Here is a 22,216-nt window from a genome sequence, read left to right as displayed (position 1 = left end):
TGTTCCATATTTTATGACTATAGTTGCTTTAAAAATATCTTTTTTTTTTTTTTTTTTTTGTGCTACACGGGCCTCTCAGTGTTGTGGCCTCTCCCGTTGCGGAGCACAGGCTCTAGACGCGCAGGTTCAGCGACCATGGCGCACGGGCCCAGCCGCTCCGCGGCATGTGGGATCTTCCCGGACCGGGGCACGAACCCGTGTCCCCTGCATCGGCAGGCGGACTCTCAACCACTGCGCCACCAGGGAAGCCCTAAAAATATCTTGATTATCAAGATTTGTTAACATTTTGTAACGAGATGTGAACTCTTCAATGTCGGAGAATTTTGTTTCCCCCTTGGAAATAAGCTCCGCTGCCTCTTGATCTTCATTCTCTTTGACTGACATCCTGTAGTTAGTGCCTCATGGGTTTACGCTGATGATTTTACCTAGTTCATTCTCAGATTCTCTAGTTATGATCTTATAAAGTATCCCTCATGACTAAAAAGAATGTATTCTGACCAAAACAGGCTTCATTTCTACTCTGAACTGCTAATAAATTTCAAACAGAAAGCTCTTCAATCCCAACCCAAAAAGTCTATACTTAGCATAGCTTTTAAAGAATCCTGATTGAGCACTGTAAACAACTCTACATTTTTTTTTAACACTGATTTTTCAAGCAGTGAAAATTTCCTCTGCTAGAAACATTCCAAGGTTTTCATCACCTTTTCTGGCACCAAATCTTGGATGTGTCAAATTGTGGAAAGCCCTTTGGCTGTAAGAGCTGCTTCCACCTGTGAAGCCTTTATTCTGATTTCTTAACCGGAAGATTGATTTAATTGTTAATGTTGACTACGTCAGTGGTGAGCCATTTGGTCTTTGGTTGGGTAGGGTGTGCACAGTGCTTGATCTCTGTACACTTGGCAGTGCTCTTGTCTGATGGGATGCTGGAGGAAGAGACTGAGTGGAAACTGTTTGGCTGCTGTTTCTGGAAGGTTAGGAAGATATGATCTGCTTATTTTGAGGCGGAGCAATAAGACACAAACTGCCTTCTAGAAATTTTATTGTAGAAGTCGATATTTAATTTTATTATCGTTATAAAAACTGAAAAGTAAGTAGCCCAAAGAACAGTCTTGGTTTTAATATATCATGAGTTACCACACACTTGAAGGCTATTGCCATTCCATGCAATCACGGAAAGAGCTCCTCTTTCATGGTGACATAAACCTGAAAACTTATTTTCCCCAACAAATTAGCAATTTGAAGCTCTTTGCCTTTCTAAACTGTTTGTATTGTGTAATATTGAGCAGATGACAATTACAGATATCTTGGCCATTAGATATTAAGTGCTAAATATTGTATGCAGCATTCAAAACATGATCTGCTCTGTAAACGTATTTGATAGGAAGTAGGTGTCTTCATTTATGTCAATCACTCCTTCATTTATTCACTTATTATTTTATGCCACAGACACCTTTCTCTCCAGTCATTTTCAAGAAACACATACCTAAGCCTTATTTCATACCATTTAAGTTAGAAATGCATAGCGCCCAGGCATTTGTACATTTTAAAACCTTTTAGGGTTTATAATATAAAGAGGAAAAGCATTGTTCTACATATGTAACTGACTTATTTCTGCAGGTGGTATAATTGATGATGCCTTACTCACCTGCACATGTTTATAAACAAAACAAAACAGTGGACGGTTTATGTCCTTTTGACACTGAACAGATGTGAATTTGATTCCCGTATTAAGTGCCTGAGGGACTTACAAGTACGCCTGTTAATTTGTTGCTTGTTCTTCTAAAGTCTTAAATTTACATTCATCGATGACTCCAGGGCTTTCACAGAAATAGTAGCTACAGTCCTCCTAGCCATATGCCAAGATATTAAATGATTGTCTTTCTTTCACAAGCCTCTGAACATTGCAGTGTGTGTATTCTTTCTCTCTATTTCTTTCTCTATTATCTGATTTAGAAGGTTGCTAGGTAATTCTGGCCAAGAGAGTAGAACATTCTTTGATTCCTTTGGTGTGCACAGTGGCTTTTTCTATCAAATATGTGACAATTGAAGCATCTGGAGAATTATCACCACTTACTTCCAACCAGTTAAAGGAATAGAGTAGGTACAGAAAAAGAAACTGATGCTTAATAGGAGGTGGGTTCTGTCTAATTAAAAAAAAAAAAAAACATGGATTTTAAAGACAGGTGGAAGATATAGCTGTCTAAGTGACTGGAAAGCCCTTTCCACTCTTCATTTCCCAGGAACAGTGGAAATACTAAATTTTGAAAAAAATTATCTCCTTCCCAATTCTTAATAACTTTTCTATTAACATCATTGCCTGTTTTATCTTCTGGAAAATATTATTTTTGTCATTGTACTTGTGAGAATTCAGAGTTATAACATCTATTTTCCTTTGGTACTTTCAAGGGTTCATTTTTACACCTTTGAACAGTTATAGTATGTCTTCGTGTGTGACATTTTTAGTCTATAGAAGGTACTTGGTGCACCTGTCAATTTGAAGATGCTTTGCAATAACTTTGTGGTCACTCAGGGAATTGAATCCATTGAACAGGAACTATTGAAAGCAATGGATATACATCAAGTAATGGTTGACGAGAGTTGGGTTTAGCAGTGTTTGCAGGGACCAAATTATGGAGGAGTGTAAAATTTATCCTGCTGATTCCAAGGCTGCACTGAAGGATGGTTAATCGGTGGGTGGCAGAATCAAGATTTGCATTTCCAAGCTATTGCTGCCAGGAGGTAGAGTAAGATCTGGGGGAAACATATAGGTAAGGAGAGTTAGTCCGATTCAAGGCAGAGTGTTATTAATGTCGGGCAGAGGGAATGGAGAAGATGCAATAGATTCTAGAGCTCTTTTGAAAGTTAAATGGACAAGACATGGTGACAGGCTATAGGGAGTTGAGTAAAGGGGAGAAATATGATGTAACTTGAAGAGCTGGCAACATTTTCCTAGTTGAAAAATTTGGGAGCAGAGCAGCTTTGACAATCATGAAGATAAGGGCTTATTTCGACTTATCTAATTTGTGACACCTTTGGGAGCTGACCAGTGGCAATGGTCTTGCTAGTTATACTTCATATGCTTGTGTAATATTGCTTGTAATAGATTGTGTTTGCAGTTTTTCAGAAGGTATATTAAAAATCTTCAATTTACATGCAGTGGTTTTAATGTATGCCATGGCTTCTTTATCATCTCTCTTATTTAGAACTAGCCTACCTCCCTCTGTGTTGCTCAGAAGAATCATTTGCTATAGTTAAATAAGTCCTTGTTGTTTCCTGTCCGATCATCCTGCCAATGGTGCTCAAGTAATCAGAAGCCCTTTCGCAATGCTGTGCTGGCAAATACCAGAGAAATTCCTGTTGGCTTTCTTCATGGGAGTTTGCAGTCCTGTTACATGGATGGGAAGTGCCCACTGAGAACACTTTCAGATTCCCAGGATTACCTGGGTAACTTATTGGTACAGAGATGCCTGTGGAGAGAATTCACAGAGGAAAGTGAAGATTTTACATCCCAAACAGCATGTTCGGAGTACCAGGTTCATGGTACTAGGCCCTCAGCATCTGTATCCATGTTCTAATGAAGCCCAACTCATTTGGAGTGGTCTGTCTCCAAGAAGAGAGCTCACATATTTTTATTTGTTGTAGTAAAAAACAGACAATGATTTTACCTTTGTATGTCATTAGATTTTGGTTTATATATGCAGATAAATAGAACATAAGTTACTCGAGGGCAGAGAATCTGTCTTGTTCATCATTATATCTCTGCCGTCTGGACATATCCCTAACGCTCAATAAATATTGGTTAAATGAATGAATTTTAGTTACTGGAGTAATGATTCCAGTTTTTCTCTTATCTCAGCATTTGTCTGTCTCTGTGTGAACTGACGGAAGGGATAAAGGAGAGGGCACGGGCTGGGGAAGTTGCCTTAGCCATAGGGCAGACAGTTGAGTTCCAGTGGGTGGACAGAACCATTGTGTCCAAAGTTACCTTAGACTACCTCCAGCCGCTTTTGAGAAAATAGATTAGCTCCAGGAGTTCAGGATGAAGCAACAGGGAGCATTGACTTATGGGTCTGACACAGCCATGGAGAATCAGATGGCATTTAATACATATATATCCTGGGCTTTCACAGGTTTTTTTTTTTTTGAGTTCTAGGTCAGCCCATGTCATCGAGTAGAATTTATTTATCAAGTTTTAGTTCTGGAGGTGTGACAGAAGTACAGTATTATCCTAGAAACTCAGACAGGTACCAAGTTAGTAACAGTTATATACTGAGGCCCACAGAAGGGATACACAATTAGGAAAGTGGCTGTCTGTATCCTCTTACCAGCGTGGGTGGCTTCAGGAGGGAGGAGGTTGTGAGTCAGAACAATCAGCATGTCCTTCAGCCAGTAAGATGAGTGACCAACATCAATGAATGAGAAATGGAAAAGCCTATTTGCTCTCTTCCCTACTGTGCTTTGGCTCTAGAGTGGGTGGGTGGGGACCCGCAGTGAAGCCTGGGGGTAAGGATGTGGTGATGCTCCATGGCACACTGTAAGCATTCGTCCTTTGCCTCCCTTCTCCTCCCCCGCGTTGCATCCTTTCATTTCTCCTTTACATCCTTTCTACATCCTATCCTCTCTTTTTCTCCCTTTTGACCCTCTCTTTCCCTTTTTCTCATCCTCCTTCCTTCTTCCCCCCTGCAGGATATCATTTTTAAGTATGGTAAAAATTCTGTACCTAATATTTTATAATATAGGAAAATAAAATCTAATATATAACTAAGGATAATCTAGGTAAAATATGTATGAACTACCTGGTGTTGGGAGGTCCGTAAAATTGAAAAGAATGTATTATATTTTTGGCTATATTGATACAGTCTAAGCCTTGAGTTAAAAAAATGTTTTACACATAGCAAAGAAAATACAGAAGCCATAGATAAATTGTGTTTGCTTTATTGTTCTTATAAAGAATGAGAAAAATCAGCACAGATTTGTTTGTTTTTGCTTTTGAATTAGCTGTAGGAGAACAGATGTCTACAAGATGTAGAGCATATTTTCTTTTTTGGAGAGTACACTTTTTCTCAGTGATTTGAGCTGTATAAATTTGTGTGGCTTTTTTTCCTTTTCATTGAATTACTATAATTCTTTGAGAATGTATTAATTTGATACCATTTTTTTCCTATTATTTTTACAATGTTATATATGGTGAAGTTTTGTTCATTTGTGGTTTTAAGACTGATTCCTTAGGTGACTGTTGAGCCCAGACAGAAGAGATGATGTTAGTCTCCTTTGATGCGAGGAAAAGGGCTCACTTCAGTAAGGTTATGTTTAGGAATGAAAAAGACAGGCGTCCCAGACATGTGTCTAGCCTTTAAGGGAACCCAGGGAAGATGGACCTGAGATTCAGAAATGGGAAGTAACCAGTACATCTCTGAGCTGATTGCCTCTCTGCCCCCTAGTGACAGAGTTGATTCTCTGCCACTGGAATGATGTAGCTACCTTCCGTCTGCTTTTCCCGCTGCTACCAGCATCCTCTCTCTTTATATTTCTCTTTCTTCTGACTCAGTTTCTGATCACTCATAGTAGTTATTCTTCATGATTTCTACTGCCTCGGAACATCTGTTAAGCATTTTCTCCCTGCGTCTTATTTTTCTGCCCCAAATAGTCCGATTCTTTTCCATGTCAGAGTTCAGAATCTAGAACATGTCCTTGGTTCAGGTAACCCACTGTTACATTGTTTAGGTGGAGCTTTTGCACAAGGTCCCCGCTTAAGCCTTAGATGATGTATCTTAGCTCAGGTGCTCACTCTAGTCTCCTCAGAGGCGAAGGGTTATGCCAAGTGCTTCCTGGCAGGTTAATCTCTTAGCAGGAGGGTGAGGGCAGGACCCTTATAGATGGGATTTATTGGCACGGCAGGCATTTTGGGAGAAACAGATGGCCAGTTTGCATATAGTGAGACATTACTTTGGCACAAGGAGTGCAGTGGTTAGAGAACCTGAAACACTAGCCCAGTGACCTGCTCATCCTTGGCCCTCCATGTATTTTGGCCTTGATGAAACAATCAATAAATGAGAAATAATTGTTTCTCACTTAGTTTTAGAGGCCTTCCTTGACTCTCATTGCATATTTTGTTTATCACCCTCATTTAATTCACAAATTTTTCTTTCAAACTTAATTTTCATTTACTACTTTACGGGTTATTTCAACCCATAGGTGGGGCTTAAAAATATATAAACAGCTTCTAAAGGGAGTTAAGCTTATTTGATAATGGAGACATCTGAAGTAGGTAAGGCTCTTTCAGTTTTAAAAAGTGATAAAGATTGCATCTCAGAGTGTTGTCTCTATCTTGGATAAAGTCTCTGAGCAGATACTCAAATAGTACACAGGTAACACTGGCAAAAAGCAGAGTCACTACAGATAACTCAACTTCGTTTCTTTTTATGGCTGAGTAATATTCCATTGAGTGGCATGTACATATATAAACTACCAAATGTAAAACCGATAGCTAGTGGGAAGCAGCCGCATAGCACAGGGAGATCAGCTCCGTTCTTTGTGACCACCTAGAGGGGTGGGATAGGGAGGGTAGGAGTGGGGGAGATGCAAGAGGGAAGAGGTATGGGGATATACATATATGTAAAGCTGATTCACTTTGTTATAAAGCAGAAACTAACATACCATTGTAAAGCAATTATACTCCAATAAAGATGTTAAAAAAAAAAGAAGAAAAGCAGAGTCAGAATTTTAAAAATGTGAGGGGGGGGCTTCCCTGGTGGCGCAGTGGTTGAGAGTCCGCCTGCCGATGCAGGGGACATGGGTTCGTGCCCCAGACCGGGAGGATCCCACATGCCGCGGAGCAGCTAGGCCCGTGAGTCATGGCCGCTGAGCCTGTATGTCCGAAGCCTGTGCTCTGCAACGGGAGAGGCCACAACAGTGAGAGGCCCGCGTAACGCAAAAAAAAAAAAAAAAAAAAAATGTGAGAGGAGGTTGTCTTTAAATGCTTTTTTTTTTTCATCTTTAATGGAGTATAATTGCTTTACAATGGTGTGTTAGTTTCTGCTTTATAACAAAGTGAACCAGTTACACATATACATATGTTCCCATCTCTCTTCCCTCTGGCGTCTCCCCCCTCCCACCCTCCCAATCCCACCCCTCCAGGCGGTCACAAAGCACCGAGCTGATCTCCCTGTGCCATGCGGCTGCTTCCCACTAGCTATCTACCTTACGTTTGTTAGTGTGTATATGTCCGTGCCTCTCTCTCGCCCTGTCACCACTCACCCTTCCCCCTCCCCATGTCCTCAAGTCCGTTCTCCAGTAGGTCTGTGTCTTTATTCCTGTCTTACCCCTAGGTTCTTCATGACATTTTTTTTTCTAAAATTCCATATATATGTGTTAGCATACGGTATTCGTCTTTCTCTTTCTGACTTACTTCACTCTGTACGACAGACTCTAGGTCTATCCACCTCATTACAAATAGCTCAATTTCGTTTCTTGTTATGGCTGGGTAATATTCCATTGTATATATGTGCCACATCTTCTTTATCCATTCATCTGTCAGTGGACACCTAGGTTGTTTCCTTGTCCTGGCTATTGTAAATAGTGCTGCAATGAACACTGTGGTACATGTCTCTTTTTGAATTATGGTTTTCTCAGGGTATATGCCCAATAGTGGGATTGCTGGGTCATATGGTAGTTCTATTTGTAGTTTTTTAAGGAACCTCCATACTGTTCTCCATAGTGGCTGAACCAGTTCACATTCCCACCAGCACTGCAAGAGTGTTCCCTTTTCTCCACACCCTCTCCAGCATTTATTGTTTCTAGATTTTTTGATGATGGCCATTCTGACCGGTGTGAGATGATATCTCATTGTAGTTTTGATTTGCATTTCTCTAATGATTAATGATGTTGAGCATGCTTTCATGTGTTTGTTGGCAGTCTGCATATCTTCTTTGGAGAAATGTCTGTTTGGGTCTTCTGCCCATTTTTGGATTGGGTTGTTTGTTTTTTTGTTATTGAGCTGCATGAGCTACTTATACATTTTGGAGATTCATCCTTTGTCAGTTGCCTCATTTGAAAACACTTTCTCCCATTCTGAGGGTTGTCTTTTGGTCTTGTTTGTGGTCTCCTTTGCTGTGCAAAAGCTTTTAAGTTTCATTGGGTCCCATTTGTTTATTTTTGTTTTTATTTCCATTTCTCTAGGAGGTGGGTCAAAAAGGATCTTGCTGTGATTTATGTCATAGAGTGTTCTGTCTATGTTTTCCTCTAAGAGTTTGATAGTTTCTGGCCTTATATTTAGGTCTTTAATCCATTTTGAGCTTATTTTTGTGTATGGTGTTAGGGAGTGATCTAATCTCATACTTTTACATGTACCTGTCCAGTTTTCCCAGCACCACTTATTGAAGAGGCTGTCCTTTCTCCACTGTACATTCCTGCCTCCTTTATCAAAGATAAGGTGAGCATATGTGCGTGGGTTTATCTCTGGGCTTTCTATCCTGTTCCATTGATCTATCTTTCTGTTTTTGTGCCAGTACCATACTGTCTTGATTACTGTAGCTTTGTAGTATAGTCTGAAGTCAGGGAGCCTGATTCCTCCAGCTCCGTTTTTCGTTCCCAAGATTGCTTTGGCTGTTTGGAGTCTTTTGTGTTTCCATATAAATTGTGGAATTTTTTGTTCTAGTTCTGTGAAAAATGCCAGTGGTAGTCTGATAGGGATTGCACTGAATCTGTAGATTGCTTTAGGTAGTAGAGTCATTTGCACAATGTTGATTCTTCCAATCCAAGAACATGGTATATCTCTCCATCTCTTTGTATCATCTTTAATTTATTTCATCAGTGTCTTATAATTTTCTGCATACAGGTCTTTTGTCTCCTCAGGTAGGTTTATTCCTAGATATTTTATTCTTTTTGTTGCAATGGTAAATGGGAGTGTTTTCTTGATTTCACTTTCGGATTTTTCATCGTTAGTGTATAGGAATGCCAGAGATTTCTGTGCATTTATTTTGTATCCTGCTACTTTACCAAATTCTTTGTTTAGCTCTAGTAGTCTTCTGGTAGCATCTTTAGGATTCTCTATGTATAGTATCATGTCATCTGCAAACAGTGACAGCTTTACTTCTTCTTTTCCAATTTCGATTCCTTTTATTTCCTTTCCTTCTCTGATTGCTATGGCTAAAACTTCCAAAACTATGTTGAATAAGAGTGGTGAGAGTGGGCAACCTTGTCTTTTTCCTGATCTTAGTGGAAATGCTTTCAGTTTTTCATCATTGAGGACGGTGTTGGCTGTGGGTTTGTCATATATGGCCTTTATTATGTTGAGGAAAGTTCCCTCTATGCCTACTTTCTGCAGGGTTTTTAATCATAAATGGGTGTTGAATTTTGTCAAAAGCTTTCTCTGCATCTATTGAGATGATCATATGGTTTTTCTCCTTCAATTTGTTAATATGGTGTATCACGTTGATTGATTTGAGTATATTGAAGAATCCTTGCATTCCTGGAATAAACCCCACTTGATCATGGTGTATGATCCTTTTAATGTGCTGTTGGATTCTGTTTGCTAGTATTTTGTTGAGGATTTTTGCATCTATGTTCATCAGTGATATTGGCCTGTAGTTTTCCTTCTTTGTGACATCCTTGTCTGGTTTTGGTATCAGGGTGATGGTGGCCTCGTAGAATGAGTTTGGGAGTGTTCCTCCCTCTGCTATATTTTGGAATAGTTTGAGAAGGATAGGTGTTAGCTCTTCTCTAAATGTTTGATAGAATTCTCCTGTGAAGCCATCTGGTCCTGAGCTTTTGTTTGTTGGAAGATTTTTAATCACAGTTTCAATTTCAGTGCTTGTGATTGGTCTGTTCATATTTTCTATTTCTTCCTGATTTAGTCTTGGCAGGTTGTGCATTTCTAAGAATTTGTCCATTTCTTCCAGGTTGTCCATTTTATTGGCATAGAGTTGCTTGTAGTAATGTCTCATGATCTTTTGTATTTCTGCAGTGTCAGTTGTTACTTCTCCTTTTTCATTTCTAATTCTATTGATTTGCATCTTCTCCCTTTTTTTCTTGATGAGTCTGGCTAATGGTTTATCAATTTTGTTTATCTTCTCAAAGAACCAGCTTTTAGTTTTATTGATCTTTGCTATTGTTTCCTTCATTTCTTTTTCATTTATTTCTGATCTGATTTTTATGATTTCTTTCCTTCTGCTAACTTTGGGGTTTTTTTGTTCTTCTTTCTCTGATTGCTTCAGGTGCAAGGTTAGGTTTTATATTCGAGATGTTTCCTGTTTCTTAAGGCAGGATTGTACTGCTATAAACCTACCTGTTAGAACTTCTTTTGCTGCATCCCATAGATTTTGTTTCGTCGTGTCTCCATTGTCATTTTTTTCTAGGTATTTTTTTATTTCCTCTTTGATTTATTCAGTGATCACTTGGTTATTAAGTAGTGTATTGTTTAGCCTCCATATTTTGTATTTTTTACAGATCTTTTCCTGTAATTGATATCTAGTCTCATAGTGTTGTGGTCGGAAAAGATACTTGATACAATTTCAATTTTCTTAAATTTACCAAGGCTTGATTTGTGACACAAGATATGATCTATCCTGGAGAATGTTCCATGAGCACTTGAGAAAAATGTGTATTCTGTTGTTTTTGGATGGAATGTCCTATAAATATCAATTAAGTCCATCTTGTTTAATGTAACATTTAAAGCTTGTGTTTCCTTATATATTTTCATTTTGGATGATCTGTCCATTGGTTAAAGTGGGGTGTTCAAGTCCCCTACTATGAATGTGTTACCGTCGATTTCCCCTTTTATGGCTGTTAGTATTTGCCTTATGTATTGAGGTGCTTCTACGTTGGGTGCATAAATATTTACAATTGTTATATCTTCTTCTTGGATCGATCCCTTGATCCATTATGTAGTGTCCTTTTTTTTTTTTTTTCAGTACACAGGCCTCTCAATGTTGTGGCCTCTCCCGTTGCGGAGCACAGACTCAGTGGCCATGGCTCACAGGCCCAGCCGCTCTGCGGCATGTGGGATCTTCCCGGACTGGGGCACAAACCCGCGTCCCCTGCATCGGCAGGTGGACTCTCAACTACTGCACCACCAGGGAAGCCCTAGTGTCCTTCTTTGTCTCTTCTAATAGTCTTTATTTTAAAGTCTATTTTGTCTGATATGAGAATTGCTACTCCAGCTTTCTTTTGGTTTCCATTTGCATGAAATATCTTTTTCCATCCCCTTACTTTCAGTCTGTATGTGTCTCTAGGTCTGAAGTGGGTCTCTTGTAGACAGCAAATATATGGGTCTTGTTTTTGTATCCATTCAGCCAATCTGTGTCTTTTGGTGGGAGCATTTAGTCCATTAACATTTAAGGTAATTATCGATATGTATATTCCTATTCCCATTTTCTTAATTGTTTTGGGTTCGTTATTGTAGGTGTTTTCCTTCTCTTGTGTTTCTTGCCTAGAGCAGTTCCTTTAGCAGTTGTTGTAAAGCTGGTTTGGTGGTGCTGAACTCTCTCAGCTTTTGCTTGTCTGTAAAGGTTTTAATTTCTCCATCAAATCTGAATGAGATCCTTGCTGGGTAGAGTAATCTTGGTTGCAGGTTTTTCTCCTTCATCACTTAAATATGTCCTGCCAGTCCCTTCTGGCTTGCAGAGTTTCTGCTGAAAGATCAGCTGTTAACCTTATGGGGATTCCCTTGTGTGTTATTTGTTGTTTTTCCCTTGCTGCTTTTAATATGTTTTCTTTGTATTTAATTTTTGACAGTTTGATTAATATGTGTCTTGGCGTATTTCTCCTTGGATTTATCCTGTATGGGACTCTCTGTGCTTCCTGGACTTGATTAACTATTTCCTTTCCCATATTAGGGAAGTTTTCAACTATAATCTCTTCAAATATTTTCTCAGTCCCTTTCTTTTTCTCGTTTTCTTCTGGAACCCCTATAATTCGAATGTTGGTGTGTTTAATGTTGTCCCAGAGGTCTCTGAGACTGTCCTCTGTTCCTTTCATTTTTTTCCTTTGTTCTGCTCTGCAGTAGTTATTTCCACTACTTTATCTTCCAGGTCACTTATCTGTTCTTCTGCCTCAGTTATTCTGCTATTGATCCCATCTAGAGTATTTTTAATTTCATTTATTGTGTTGTTCATCGTTGTTTGTTTTATCTTTATTTCTTCTAGTTCCTTGTTAAATGTTTCTTGCATTTTGTCCATTCTATTTCCAAGATTTTGGATCATCTTTACTATCATTATTCTGAATTCTTTTTCAGGTAGACTGCCTATTTCCTCTTTATTTGTTAGGTCTGGTGGGTTTTTATCTTGCTCCTTCATCTGCTGTGTGTTTTTCTGTCTTCTCATTTTGCTTATCGTACTGTGTTTGGTGTCTCCTTTTTGCAGGCTGCAGGTTCATAGTTCCCGTTGTTTTTGGTGTCTGTGCCCAGTCGCTAAGGTTGGTTTAGTGGGTTGTGTAGGCTTCCTGGTGGAGGGGACTAGTGCCTTTGTTCTGGTGGATGAGGCTGTATCTTGTCTTTCTGGTGGGCAGGTCCACGTCTGGTGGTGTGTTTTGGAGTGTCTATGGACTTATGATTTTAGGCAGCCTCTCTGCTAATGGGTGGTGTTGTGTTCCTGTCTTGCTAGTTATTTGGCATAGGATGTCCAGCACTGTAGCTTGCTGGTCATTGAGTGAAGTTGGGTGCTGGTGTTGAGATGGAGATCTCTGGGAGATTTTCGCCATTTGATATTATGTGGAGCTGGGAGGTCTCTTGTGGACCAGTGCCCTGAAGTTGGCTCTCCCACCTCAGAGGCACAGCACTGACTCCTGGCTGCAGCACCAAGAGCCTTTCATCCACATGGCTCAGAATAGAAGGGAGAAAAAGTAGAAAGAAAGAATTAGTAGAAGTAGAAAGAAAGAAAGAAAGAAAGGAGGGAGGGAGGGAGAAAGGAAGGAGGGAAGGAAGGAAAAAAGAAAGAAAGAAGATAAAGTAAAATAAAATAAAGATAAAATATAATAAAGTTATTAAAATAAAAAATAATTATTAAGAGAAAACAAATTAAAAAAATAAAAGAAATGGACAGATAGAACCCTAGGACAAATGGTGGAAGCAAAGCTCTACAGACATAATCTCACACAGAAGCATACACATACACACTCACAAAAAGAGGAAAAGGGGAAAAAAACATAAATCTTGCTCTCAAAGTCCACCTCCTCAATTTGGGATGATTCATGTGTAAAGGAGGGAAGGAAGGAGAGAAAGAAAGAAGATAAAGTAAAATAAATAAAGTTATTGAAATAAAATATAATTATTAAGAAAAAAAACTAAAACAAAAAAAAGAAAACAAAAAACGGATGGATAGAACCCTAGGACAAATGGTGGAAGCAAAGCTATACAGAAAAAATCTCACACAGAAGCATATACATACACAGTCACAAAAAGAGGAAAAGGGGAAAAAATCATAAATCTTGCTCTCAAAGTCCACCTCCTTAATTTGGGATGATTTGTTGTCTATTCATGTATTCCACAGATGCAGGGTACATCAAGTTGATTGTGGAGGTTTAATCCACTGCTTCTGAGTCTGCTGGGAGAGATTTCCCTTTCTCTTCTTTGTTCTCACAGCTCCCAGGGGCTCAGCTTTGGATTTGGCCCTGCCTCTGCGTGTAGGTTGCCGGAGGGCGTCTGTTCTTTGCTCAGACAGGACGGGGTTAAAGGAGCCGCTGATTCGGGGGCTCTGGCTCACTCAGGCGGGGGGAGGGAGGGGCACGGAGTGTGGGGCGAGCCTGCGGAGGCAGAGGCCTGCATGACGTTGCACCAGCCTGAGGCGTGCAGTGCATTCTCCTGGGGGAGTTGTCCCTGGATCCCGGGACCCTGGCAGTGGCGGGCTGCACAGGCTCCCCGGAAGCAGGGTGTGGATAGTGACCTGTGCTTGCACACGGGCTTCTTGGTGGCGGCAGCAGCAGCCTTAGCATCTCATGCCCGTATGTGGGGTCCACGCTTTTAGCCGCAGCTCGCGCCCGTCTCTGGAGCTCCTTTAAGCAGCGCTCTTAATCCCCTCTCCTCGCGCACCAGGAAACAGAGGGAAGAAAAAGTCTCTTGCCTCTTCGGCAGGTCCAGACTTTTCACCGGACTCCCTCCCAAACAGCCGTGGCACACTAACGCCCTGCAAGCTGTGTTCACGCCGCCAACCCCAGTCCTCTCCCGGCACTCAGACCGAAGCCCGAGCCTCAGCTCGCAGCCCCGCCTGCCCCGTTGGGTGAGCAGACAAGCCTCTCGGGCTGGTGAGTGCCGGTCGGCCCTGATCCTCCGTGCGGGAATCTTCCCGCTTTGCCCTCTGCACCCCTGTGGCTGCGCGCTCCTCCGCAGCCCCGAAGCTCCCCCCCTCCGCCACCCGCAGTCTCCACCCGCGAAGGGGCTTCCTAGTGTGTGGAAACCTTTCCTCCTTCACAGCTCCCTCCCACTGGTGCAGGTCCCGTCCCTATCCTTTTGTCTCTGTTTATTCTTTTTTCTTTTGCCCTACCCAGGTACGTGGGGAGTTTCTTGCCTTTTGGGAGGTCTGAGGTCTTCTGCCAGCGTTCAGTAGGTGTTCTGTAGGAGTTGTTCCACGTGTAGATGTATTTCTGATGTATCTATGGGGAGGAAGGTGATCTCCGCGTCTTACTCTTCCGCCATCTTCTCGGAAGCCCTAACTGCTTTTAAATGTATGTGTTGCTTCTGGTTAATTCTGTGTGTGTGTGTGTGTGTGTATGTGTGTGTGGTTTTATTATTGTTAGTTTCTTTATTTGTTTGATTTTTGTTAAGGTGGAACTTGATAACCTATTCATAAGACTTTTCTCTCTTCTAGCAGTCTTTTGGCTGTTTCTCCCCCAAATCTTTCCCATGTATCTACTGAGCATGTACTATGTACCAAGCACAAAGAAAGTGATGCAGTTTTTATCTAATTCAGATAGACAGTAAGCCTGTGATTGCTGTACTTATAATCCAGCTGGCAAGATGTAAATAGGTTGAAAAGTATGGTTTCCTTGATTAGGCAGCAATTTTCATTGTGTACAAGCACCTGGTATATTCTTTCAGACTTCACACTGTGTCTTGTTTTCTTCTGTAAAAGGTCTTCTTGTCAAGTTCTAATAGACAAAAAATAAATTTCATCATTATTTCATTGATAATAAGCAATTCATAGCTTAGAATAATTTTCTCACAAAAGCATGCTTTAGCTACAATGGGTGAGGGATTTTCTTTTCCAGTATTATCAATAAAAATTTAGAGTTCACCAAAAATATGTGAAATAAAATGACAATTAGTACACAGGATTTTAGCTTGCAAACTAGTTGTGTTATCCTCTAGTCGTGAATAGAAAGTAGAATTGCTGAGTTGGGGTGTCTTGGTTCTGATGCTTGTAATTCATCTCTCAATATTGACTGTATTGATTTTCTTTTTGGAAAAATAAGGAAACACAGCCCTACATATGGGCAGGGTTATTTTGAAAATAAAATGTTGTTATACCAGTGAAAACATTTCGAAAAGTTAGAAGGACCTAAAAGATTAATCATCATCAGTGGCTCACCTAGTGTAAATAGATTACTATTTAGAAATTAAGAATTAAGTTAGATGCAAGCTCCTAATAAGATGACATCTATTTTTGCTTTTATAATAACAAGTTATAATATGCTTACATGTCTGATTCCTCTACTACATTCAAAGCTCCACTTCTTCATCTGTATCCCGAGTGCAGAGCACTGAGCAGGTATTTAATAAATGTTCATTGGATGAATAAAACTGGGGAGGACATGAGGAAAGAACATCTTTATAACATCATAGTCTGATTATTATAAATTAGAGAACTAGCTTTCAGTCATATTTTGGAGACAGGTAAATCTTTTAAACAGGTACCTCGCTCATTGTTTCCTCTTTGCCTCAATCTATGAAATTGGAAGTTTTTTGTTTCTGTAATTTCACCTCTTTTGCTGTTGAGTCATTACAGTAAAACATTAAGAGGATGTGCTCTTGGTAATATCTTTGTCGATATTAAATGAAGTCTTCATTGCCTAAATGAATGTACTGTACTGATTTGATTTTAAATGCTTTCATGCATAGCAAAGAGATGAAGACTGGTTTGCCCAGTTTAATCTAGTCATGAGTGCTCCAGAGGAGTGACCTGCCATGGCTAATACTATTACTTTCCTCATAATAATAGATTCAGAACTTTCAAAGACTGCTCTTTAATCATTTACTTTTTAAAAATAAAGTGGGTTGTTTTATTAAAATTAATTAATTAATTTTGGCTGCGTTGGGTCTTTGTTGCTGCGTGCGGGCTTTTCCCTGTTTGCTGTGAGTGGGGGCTACTCTTCTTTGTGGGGTGTGAGCTTCTCATTGCGGTGGCTTCCCTTGTTGCGGAGCACGGGCTCTAGGCACATGGGCTTCAGTAGCTGTGGCACGTGGACTCAGTAGTTGTGGCTCATGGGCTCTAGAGCGCAGGCTCAGTAGTTGTGGCACACGGGCTTAGTTGCTCCGCAGCATGTGGGATCTTCCTGGACCAGGGCTCGAACCCATGTCTCCCGCATTGGCAGGCAGATTCTTAACCACTGCACCACCAGGGAAGCCCTACTTCTTTTAACTACTCACAGTTTGGAAATTAAGCATAGTTGGTATTACATGTTTTTGTATTTTCTGTGGCTCAGTGTTGAATTCTAATGACATGTCTTTGCAAAAGTTTACATGCATGTGTGGACTCTGATATCACTTGTTAGAAAAGGGAAATTTGACTGTAAATTTTACCTTTTCAGCACAAGTCATAAATGTTCCTGGAATACATCTTTTTTTTTTAACACCTTTATTGGAGTATAATTGCTTTACAATGGTGTGTTAGTTTCTGCTGTATAACAAAGTGAATCAGCTATATGTATACATATATCCCATATCCCCTCCCTCTTGCGTCTCCTTCCCACCCTCTCTATCCCACCCCTCTAGGTGGACACAAAGCACCGAGCTGATCTCCCTGTGCTATGCGGCTGCTTCCCACTAGCTATCGGTTTTACATTTGGTAGTGTATATATATCCATGTCACTCTCTCACTTCGTCCCAGCTTACCCTTCCCCCTCCCTGTTTCCTCAAATACATCCTCTACATCTGCGTCTTTATTCCTGTCCTGCCCCTAGGTTCTTCAGAACTGTTTTTTTTTAAGATTCCATATATATTTGTTAGCATACAGTATTTGTTTTCCTCTTTCTGACTTCACTCTGTATGACAGACTCTAGGTCCATCCACCTCACTACAAATAACTCAATTTCATTTCTTTTTATGGCTGAGTAATATTCCATTGTATATACGTGCCACATCTTCTTTATCCATTCATCTGTCTATGGACACTTAAGTTTGGAATGCATCTTTTTTGGCTTAGTAATATGATCTGCTCTTTGTATAGTCCTTTACAGTTTTGAAAGTGCTTTCATACATAACTCCTTTGCAAATACCCCAGGAGAGAGGGAGGATAAGTGTTATAGGCATCTTGCTACAACTGCTCTGTAGGTTACTTTGACCTAACTTACCTATAAAATATTTAATTGTCAAATAAAATTAGACTTGACCTAACTATGTTGACGTTTCCACACCTCTTACTATTCCCATAAATCTGTGAACCAAGAAAACGCTTGCTGTATCTATGCTAAATTATATCATTGGGTTTTGAGACCTTGTGCCTCAGGAGATTAGGCTCAGATGAGATGATTGCAATCTTCTTTGCTCACAGATAGGAAGCTATCTTCATTTATCACAGAGTAACTGAAGAATAACTGAAAGAGTTTGAGATATTTTTTGTCTTTTGTCAAGTCAAGATAGAAATGTCTCTCTTCTGGTGAGGAAAATGTGTAACAGAGAAGGCTGAAGAGAAAGATGTTTATAGCTTGGGTAAATATAATACTTGTTTATTGTAAGTGTTTTATATATTTATTTTATAGCACAGTCTCTATCCTGAGAGGTCAGGGGAAAGAATGATTCAAATATATATTTTTAATCTGTGACCTCTTTCTTTGGTGATTATAGTTTGTTGAATTCTGTTTGAGATGGGGCTTAGGTCTAAAAAGAGGGGGTAAAATGGAGAGAAGATTCTAGAAAAGAATCAGGTGCCTTTGGGTAGCAGTGCATATTTAGATAGTATATTTAAACCTATTTAAGAAAAAAGGAAAATGGCCATAATTTTTATTTTCTTAACAAAGGAACAATGAAGAAAAATGAACTTCAGTAAGCAAAACTTTTATTTCTTTATAGCTAATATTTGGGGAGAACTTTTTGGTGCTTTATGATATCTTGTACACCCAGTCTTAAAAATGAAACTGTGAAATTGTAGACCCAGGTATCTTATATATCCTTAGGTCTTTTATAAAATAAAGTTTATTTTTCCAGTTCTATAAACACTGATAGTTCAAGTCTTTTTTTTTTTATATAGGTCATTCAGATACCACATAGTTGATATCAAATCCTTATCAGACAGTGAAAGTCTATAAAAGGTATAGGTGTCAAAGCAGATAGTTGCTTAAGGAACTTCTAGACCAGTTAGTAAGGCACAAAAGATTTACTTAGCTAGTGTCTTTCTGAAAAGCTTCAAAGAAATAAGAAAGTACCTTATTAGAGTATAGTCAGGTTGGAATAATTCTCTTCAGTTGCCAATCAGTTTTTTATTTTCTTTCACGTAAACCATAATATTAATTCTGCAGGAAGGAAGAGATATTATTCATCTTGTGTAATTTTTTAATTAGTAAAGCTCCACATTTCTCATTGCATATCAGATTTATTAAGTTGTTCACAACTATCCAGAATCTGTTTATTTATAATTGCTTAAACCAATCACATTTATACTGTCTTCAACAGAAGTGAAGATGTGATTCATGTCGTACTCCAACCTAAATTTAATGAAAGGCTATATTGTATGATTTCCTAAGAAAACACAAACATTTTTTTTTTTTTTGCAGTACGTGAGCCTCTCACTGCTGCGGCCTTTCCTGTTGCGGAGCATAGGCTCCGGAAGCGCAGGCCCAGCGGCCACGGCTCACGGGCCCAGCCACTCCACGGCATGTGGGATCCCCCCGGACCGGGGCACGAACCCGTGTCCCCTGCATCGGCAGGCAGACTCTCAACCACTGTGCCACCAGGGAAGCCCACAAACATTTTAAAGTATATGTTTTGCCCTCCTAATTCTGAAAAATCTACTGCAGGCACATCATGTCCCTTTTCAGCTTCCAACAACAACAGATACCTTCAAAACACTAAAAGAGTTGCTGAATAACAATTTTGTAGAAAATTTTTATTGTTTTTAATATATCAATCATTCTGGCCCATTATTATTTTATACTGTGAGCTCAATTTAGCAAAACTCACAAATTCAACAAAGTGTATATTACACATTAGTAAATAACATATTTGAGAGTGATTATTTGGTTGTACTTGACAGAAAACCAATTAAAACTGTTAAGCAAAACAAAATATGTATTGGTTATCATAATTGAAAGTTCTGTAGTGATGCTTCAGACATGGCTGAATCCAGGCACTCACTCTCAGCTTTGTTTTCCACTGAGTTGGATTTATTTTAGTGCAGGAATCCTGAAGACAAAATAGCCACTAGACTTTCAATTCCCCCAGTCAGTCAACTCAAGTGAATAGGGATTGTTTCTTTCTAAATAGTTTTCGAAAAGGGTTGATTTGATTTTCTTTGATTTAACTTAGTCCAACTTTCCATTCCTGAAATGAATAATTATGACTAGGGTTATGGTGCGTTTATTGGCCAGTCCTGGACCTAGAATCACCCTCAGGCAAACATAACTACCAGGACGGAGAAAAGAAGTACAGATCTGCAAGGGAAACCCAGGGTGCTATCATGAGAATGTATTTTGTTTTGTCGTTGTTTTTGTTTTGGTGAGAGGTGGTGGTGACAGCAAAGCACAGTGTATGTATATATTAAATTAAATTAAGAGTGAAATGTGCACCATTATATATAAGTCCCATTGAGCAAAAGAGTAGCAGTTTAAATTGGTATACTAATATTTTGTGATAGAGCAACATAAAGAATGATTGCAAAACCTCGATACTGAAAATGTTTGATTGCTGAAGAAAGGCCTTGGAACATAACAAATCATACAGAAAACCTGTGATCATAGCATTTCTGAGATTTTCTCATCTGTAAAATAATAATTATTTGGTTAACAGTAGATACTTTTATACACCTTTTTTGTGCTGAATTATATTGCTATAGGAGGTATTATAGATTTTATCAAATAATGTTTGTGTAATTTAATTATATCCAATTATGGATGATATTGCACTCAATTTAGAATAGAGACAAGGATTAGTAAAACTCTTCTCCCCACCTTTCCTTAACTGTGGGAAATTGGAACACTATTACAGCTCGCTGAAATTTGCCTTTAAATACATTACTCATTTCATGGATATTAACATGAATAAAATTAAACTCCACAGGACTGGAAAAATTAAACTAATGACTTTTTATGTAGTCCAAGTTAATGAGTGCTTTCTGGTCTAATTTTTCATTGAGGAATCAACCACAGTTTCTTGATTCCCTGCATTTGAATAGCCTCTATTATGGGGCTATTTACAAAAATGCTTAATAAGAGCCTGTATTGAATAGGTGCTCTATTTCCATACACACTGAAATATATTTACACATTTTTACAGTTTTTGGTAGCAATATAAGGTCTTTTAAAAATTAAGTGTGGCTTTTAGCGTAGGTGTTTTATAAATTTTTCTTTAATTACCTGAATATGTTTTTTTTTTTTTCAAATTTATCTAATTAATTGATTTATTTTTGGCTGCCTTGGGTCTTCGTTTCTGCGCACGGGCTTTGTCTAGTTGGGGCGAGCAGGGGCTTCTCTTCATTGTGGTGCGAGGGCTTTTCACTGCGGTGGCTTCTCTTGTTGCGGAGCACAGGCTCTAGGCGCACAGGCTCAGTAGCTGTGGCTCGTGGGCTCTAGCGCGCAGACTCAGTAGATGTGCGCACAGGCTTAGTTGCTCCGTGGCATGTGGGATCTTCCCGGACCAGGGATCGAGCCCATGTCCCCTGCATTGGCAGGCAGATTCTCAACCACTGCGCCACCAGGGAAGCCCCCCTGAATATGTTTTTAATGTTTTAAAATACTATACTAGGGCTTCCCTGGTGGCGCAGTGGTTGAGAGTCCGCCTGCCGACGCAGGGGACACGGGTTCGTGCCCCGGTCCAGGAAGATCCCACATGCCGCGGAGCGGCTGGGCCCGTGAGCCATGGCCGCTGAGCCTGCGCGTCTGGAGCCTGTGCTCCGCAATGGGAGAGGCCACAGCAGTGAGAAGGCCCGCGTACCCACCCACCCACCCCCAATAAAATAAAATAAAATACTATAATAAAGAATAGTGATTCATAATTTTCATCTTCTGAGATGAAGGAAGGAAGGAAAGAAGAGTGGAAAGAAAGAAGGCAGGAAGGAGTGGAGACGTAATGAAAGAAGGAGAGAAGGTACCTAAAAAATGGGGAATACTTGGGAAAAATTCTGTTCCTAAATAACTTGGTGCTGAAATTTGTACTTGCAGGGTTTCAGAAGTAGTCTTAGTGGTAGGAGATAAACAAAATATGATGACTAATTCAAAAAATTAAACCTAATTAAATCTAAAATATATTAGACAAATAAAATTTTAACAACTAAATAAAATTTTTGACACTTTTGATAATGACTTAGTTGCTTTAAAACCTGTGTCAATTCATAGCTAAGGTCTTAATTGAAGGATTAGAAACTTACATGATTTTGTGTTTAAAATATGTAACTGACATTAAGGGAAACTCTAAAATAAAAACCAGTCTTTCCTAATTCAGTGGAGGAGTTGAGGAAATGAATATAGTTATCTGAGAGAAGAGCAATGAAGGTAGGCAGAAGGAATAAAATGTTCAAAGGTCCTGAGACTTAATGTTTGAATCAAAGTCTCAAAAAACCTCATTAAAACATAAAAATAAAAAGCACACCAAAAGGAAAATAAAAATTATAAATTAATTATTTGATAAATTAAACACATAAAAGTTACACTTCACTTGCAGTTAAAGAAGTACACATTTCAGAAAAAGAGACAATTTTTTGACAAATTGTCAAAATATGAGAAAAAAGATCATTGCTGGAAAGGGTGATTTGAAATTAACATTATCATCTGCCATTGGTGGGAAGTCTATTTTGGTATATCTTTCTAGAAAGCGTCTTGGTGGTATGTAAGAAAATAATTCAAAGATCAAGTATGGGCT

At 39.3% G+C, this 22,216-nt stretch overlaps 1 protein-coding gene across 1 annotated transcript in view; it reads left to right on the top strand.

Moving 5' to 3' along the window:
* Nucleotides 1-22,216, top strand: part of GULP1 (GULP PTB domain containing engulfment adaptor 1) — a 276,087-nt gene that overhangs the window by 66,697 nt on the left and 187,174 nt on the right. The window lies entirely within an intron of this gene.

Source organism: Grampus griseus, assembly GCF_964374135.1.
Source record: "Grampus griseus genome assembly, chromosome: 7".
NCBI classification, from domain to species: Eukaryota; Metazoa; Chordata; class Mammalia; order Artiodactyla; family Delphinidae; genus Grampus; species Grampus griseus.
This window is presented reverse-complemented; position numbering and strand designations above follow the sequence as displayed.